Genomic DNA, 6,262 nt, shown 5'->3' on the forward strand with positions numbered 1-6,262 from the left:
GCGAGGGGCGGCGCTCCCCGCGCCTCCGGGGATCCCGAGCCCGCGCGCTCGCGGCCCTCCGGGGGCGGCGGGAGGCTCAGAGCCCTCCGGCAGACCCGCACCTCCTCTCCGGGGAAGCGACCCCCGGCGGGGCCCGGGGCCGGGAGCCGGCGGCCGACTCACTGCGAAATCGCGGACCCGGGAGGAGCTCTCCCCCTTGGTGAAAACCACCTTCCCGCGCCACACCAAGCAACAAATAGGTCCTTCCGTTTCCTATTGTGACCTCGTAGGGAGAAAGCGGGGGTGGAAAGGGGACCCGAACGGGGTGGGGGGAACCCCAGGAAAAGAAGGGAAAGAAGGCAGGGGGAGGGAAAGACGCCTGCAGGTCCCGGCACCAAGGAGGAGCTGGGGCTGCAAGCCTTTCTGACCCACCCTCCAGGCGTCCAGGAACAGGCTCTTGGCTGCGGAAACGGACCCTGCTGCTTCTATATTAAGACTTCAAACCCTAATTTGTTGGAAGCAGGGTTCATTTTCCCGGGGCATCCTGGAAATCTTGCACAGAAACGAAATGACCGGTTACAAAAGTCTGCAGAAGAATCCGGGAGGGGTATGTTGATTGAATGCCTGTTGCCCCAAATCCCCTTGGTACTCAAACCCTGTCAGACTGGCTGATGTTTATTATTTGTGAGACTTCATTTTGTTTAAAGGTTTTATTGGAAGCCGGTAGTGATTTCTTTAATTTAAGACTCTAAAAATAATTAAATCTTTCTTTTCTAGTTAGTCCCTAGCGGATTATAAATAAAAATAAAAAGAACAGCGACCTCAAAATGTATTGATCTGAATGCTTCTGCAAGATGGGTATTAGCATTATTTATCCAAATAAGGAAACACAGTTGCTATTGCCATCAACTGGTAAGTAAGAGTAGGTTTCAAACCCAGGTTTTTATCATTACTATGTCCATATTTTTCCTTCTACACATTTAAAAAAAATAAAATTTTAAGTGGGAAAAATCCCTAAAAGGTGGACCAATGTTCACAGCCCTCTCAATATTATGAAAATGTCAGGGGCTCTCCTCCGCCTGGGATAAGCTGATCAATACATTGAGTCAGAGGAAGAGTAGACGATAATACGTAGGCCACAACGCAATACTAATTAAGAGTTAAGACGATGGATGGGGAAATTTCTTCAAACTTAACTATGTTAATATTAAACATAGTTTCAGACAAAAGAAAACTAGTTTGTAGTCAGAAGCCATTTAAGAAACCATTTGTTGACTCTTCAATACGGACAGGGAAATAGAGGCCCGCAGAAGTTTAGTGATCATACATGACTGCATGGAAATGTCTCCGTTTTTGGGTTTTGAGGTTTAGAATTGTCTCAAGCCCTCTTAAAAATTATTTGCAGTAATAAATTTTACAAAATACTTTTGACTTTCCTCATTTTTTCCTTGAATATTCTAATCAGGTCAGCTTGTCTCTTTTAAATACTATTCCACATTAATTCATTATACAAAGAATCTGAAAAGCAATAGTTTTATTTTTATTTGAATCTACAGTCATATAATTTGCACCTACACTCTTACCAGCCTTTACCCAGCCCACTTATATTTCGTAGCAACTTCTGATGGGTTTTTTTGCTTTTGTTTTCTAATTGTAGGACATACAAACTCACCAAATATTCAGTAAAATGGTGCTTTCAAATTACTTCCTCTTCCATTTCAATATAGCATCAGGTCCAAACACCCCTTTTTATAGAGCAGTCACCTCTATTATATTTTCCCTGGTGATGGCTGAGTGTATTTCCTAAAAGTTCTAGGGTTTAATTTATAAGCTGTCACAATGCATAAACATAGTTATTGAAAATCTCAGCTTCTGCAGCATTACCTTGCTTATGTTGAGTTTAAGTTTCATCTATCATTGTATTATCCCAAAATCCTGACAGAACAATCTGGAATTCTTTCAGTTTCCCTCTAACTTTGACTAACAAATAATCCTATCTTCATAAAAATGCTAAAATCTTGTGTATACTTTTCCATAATTTTCTCCAAAGAAAAGCTAAAGATACAGCTTCACAAAATATTCATAAAATACCTAAACACTCCTCTAAATTTGTTATTATTTTGCCCTTGGTTTCCTAGAGTTTTAAAATCCATATCAAGGTGGTGTTTCCTTCGCCCCCACCCCTCACCTGCTCCCCCTACCCACATGCCCACTTTTTGGCACTTATTCTGGAGATAAATGGAGAAGTGTTGGCATCTAAATCAAACCACATCTTTAGGTTTTATCCCTTTTGTTTGTTTCATTTAAAAAATAACTCTGCTGCTTTAACAAGTACCAAACCTTGTACAGACTCACATTGCCTATAACTGCATTCTCATTAAATTGTCAATGAGGGCACCCGAGAATTACAGCATTGTGTACAAAACTGCTCTGGGGGAGTACAGGAGAGCAACCCTGTCCTACTGCAGGAATTGGCTTTTTATAAGCTCTTCTTTCTTCTAGGTACTCATTTAGCTCGTCCAAGTGCATATGCTTAAACATAGAGAGAACCACACATCTTCATCTATAGGGCTTAAGTATAGGAGGGTTTATTTTCCCATAAACCAGCAGACTCTGACACTCCAGATTTATTCAAGTAGCACAAGTAAAATACAGCTTTCATTAGGAACTCACTAGTCAGTTAAGCAGACTAATGTCATACTGACTGGGGTTCCAGTAATTTCCAATGACAATGCAGCTGACTTCCTACAGGACTATTTTTTCACTTCTCAAAAATTTTTAGATGCTCACTTTTACACCCCATTGCCTCACTCAACTAAACTAATTGTCTGGGTGTCCCTTCCAAATATACCCTGTGGCTGCCAGTCGGTCTATAGAGCAGTAGCATAGAAACAGAACACACATCTTAGCCACCAGGATTGAAATCTGTCAACAGATATATTGGGGAGGTCCAGTTCAGATAAAAGCAGTTAGTCTAGGAAACAGGAATGTCTCCTTCTCTGTCACAATTCCCCTCACCATAGCTAATATCCTTTCTAGGCTCTTAAAGCATATTTTTCAAATCTTTATTATAGCATTTAGTGTTGCATTATGCTTCACATTTACATGACTGTCTTCTCCATTAGACTGTGAACTCCCTAAGGCAAAGATGTTTTCTTATTCCTGCCACATACTAGGTGTTTAATAAACATGTGGGGGGGAGGGGTGTAGAATAATGCCTATAACCAAGAGTCATTCATGATTTAAAATAATTGCTCAGCTTAAAGTGAGTTAGTGAGTTTTGTTTTAATTTAGATACATGTGCCCTTTGATACGCTATTTTCATTTGCATTATCCCTAACTATAAAAATGTACTTTTTTCCTTTGGTTTCTCCCATTTAGAAATTTTTCATTCTTTTTACAAAATAAGTGTAACCTTTAAAAATTTATTTTAAAAAGAAACAAAACCAGAGAACAGATAGATCCAAGAACACGTGTTTATTTTTTTAATTAGTTTTTTGGTTTTTTTAACCTCCATTTTGGAATATAAGTGGTACACGCACACCCCCTAGTGGGGAATCTATTCCTCAATACAAATTCCACAAAGAGAACTTCCATGGAAAGCTTAATAAATGAGTACCTTGAGCAATTAAAAATTTTCTCAGCATTCACTATGTCTACAGCTATTTGGAGCATGAACTATGTGTGAGGCATGGTTAATTACCATGGCTATTATTTATATAGTTTTTAAGTTTAGAGCTCAATGTTGTTTCTGGTTAATAGTACAATAAGTTGGTTAAAATTCTGTCTTGGCAAAATCTTGTCACATTGTGTTTATGTTGCATAAGTCTGATGTTAACATTGACCCCTGTAGGAGTCAGTGTTAGTCATGGTTACCAATTCTGACAAGTCGACTTTAAAATTCTCAAAATTCGTCTCCATACACAAAAATAAGTCCCTTCCTAATGCTGTGCCATTTTAAAATACCATTTCCAAAAGATTTAGTCAAGTCAAAATCCTCAACAATTCAAACAGCTTGTATAAATTTACTTGTTTATCAGCTGCAATAGACAATACCAGAGATAATTTAGAGTTTTTTGTATAATTTATCCTACAAATGCTAAACTGTATTCTCAAGGTACTGAGCAATAGCATTTATAATTATTATGTTTGCAAATGCTAGTTTCTGTTTAGCGCCTAGGGATTTTTTGTTTTTGTTTTTTTCCATTGCTTTTTTTTTTTTTTTCAGAGAGCATGGAAGAGAGGAAGCTGGCAAGAAAGAGGGAGAGAGAGAGAGAGAGGGAAGGAGAGGCAAACATCAATGTGAGAGAGACACATAGATTGGCTGCCTCCCACACACTCTAGGATCAGGGCCAGGGATTGAACCTGCAACCCAGGCACATCCCCTGACCGGGAATCGAACTCAAAACCCCATGGTGGGCAGACCGATGCTCTAACCACTTAGCCACACTGGCCACTTCTTTCTCTTGCCTTCAATATATATTCCTTGTAAATTTCCTTCAGTAAAAAGTTTTAGTTGCCTGAGCAATTTTTTTTTCACTTAATATGTGACAATTTTAAGGAAGTATTACTGTGATGGTTAATTTTACCTGTCAACTTGGCTGGATCATGGAGTGCCCAGAGATACTTGATCAAACATTATTCTGAGTGTCTGTATAGGGTTTCTTCTGAATGAGATTAGCATTTGCATCCATAGACTGAGTAAAGCAGGTTAACCTCCCTAATATAGGTGAGTTTCATCCAGTCAGTTGAAGGCCTGAGTAAAACAAAAGAGCTGACCCTTCATCGTAGAATTGCACGCTACTACGTGGAACAGATTTCTCTTAAAATTTCCTTCTGAGGCCAACAAAGAAACCATGTAAAAGAGTACTAATTAAGGTGTGGTTCGCAGACCAGAGACTATCTGTGTACTGTTTGTGATAAGTACAGAAATTGAAAATGTTTGGAAATTTTTACACTACTTAGGCACTGTCTAGACATCCAAGCCCGCAATCAATGGACTCTTCTTACTCATTCAAGTATAAAGCAGTTCAGATGTTGTCAAATTAGACTTATGAGGCCAGAGCTGCCTACTGGCAGTACATACCGGACCACTTACTATTCCGTGAAGAACTGGGGTGGGGGGAAACTGGCCCTTCCTCACACACAGTTTCAGAAACACTGATGTATAGTTCCATGATTTTTTGTCATTGGAGAATTGATTTATCAATTTTCAAGAGCTCATTTATACAAATTCTAAAAATGTGGAAACATCAAGTATGTGGGATATATAACCATGTTGACCCTAGAAAGAAATGCCTGTCAAAAAGGACTGCTTATGGTTAAACTGGGCCCAAATTCATAATTAGAGTCTAGCAGCTGTTTTTACAGAGGCTTCTCACAAACTGCATTTCAGGGAAAAGCCACAGACTGGGCTGTCAAGCCCCTGCACTGTGTTCCTGCCATTTGAGTCAAACCTTACAAGGGAGTTCCTGGTGTCATTTTTCAATGAAAGGGCTGAGAATTGCCCTGTTCAGCGAGGCTATGCTGCTACAGCCTCATTTGCATCTTTACTGACCAATCAGAACTGCTCCATAACAACCAATCAGAATGTGATTCTGACCAATCCGACCCATGCTATTTGGACCAATCAAATTGTGTAAATTTGGATTCCTAATTTGTAAAAAAAAAAAAAAAAAAAGGGACCAATCAGGGACCAGGGCAGGCACTGTCTATATATAAGTGGTCCTCCCCTTGGTCTCAGAGGAGCCACTTTCCATTTCCATTAGAGGCTGGGTTTCCAGTTTGCAAACTGTTTATACCTGAGTAAAATTTGTCCTTTCCACCGCAGACTGGGACTGCTGTTGACAGTGGATTGATGGCAGCGAACTTTTGTTGACACCACCTTGTACACTTCTCTACTGGAAAACTGGAAAATATTTCAATTTTGCACCTCCCTTATCAAACCTGTTTTTTGCCAAACCAGTGTTGCAGCTCCCCGCTCATCCTAGGGAGAGCCCTGCCATCTCGTGGTTGAAGATGTTAAGTGATAGAAAGGGATGCTAGGTCACAGCCAGTTCAGATTGGGCAAAAAAGAGCCTTCGCTTTTGTGGGGCAGTCCTCTTTCGAGGTTTTCGGGTCAGATTCCCCCTCTTCCGGATAAGCCCATTTTGAACAACAGCATAGCCTTTGGAGGAAGGAAAGAAAAATGGATTATTTATCTTTTTAAAAAGCATTACCAGCCCTTAGCGAGAGTTTCTGGTTCATAATAGGCGCTCAATAAATGCTGTATACTTGCATTTCG

The sequence above is a fragment of the Miniopterus schreibersii genome (genome assembly GCF_964146895.1).
Source record: "Miniopterus schreibersii genome assembly, chromosome: 14".
In the NCBI taxonomy this organism is placed as follows: Eukaryota; Metazoa; Chordata; class Mammalia; order Chiroptera; family Miniopteridae; genus Miniopterus; species Miniopterus schreibersii.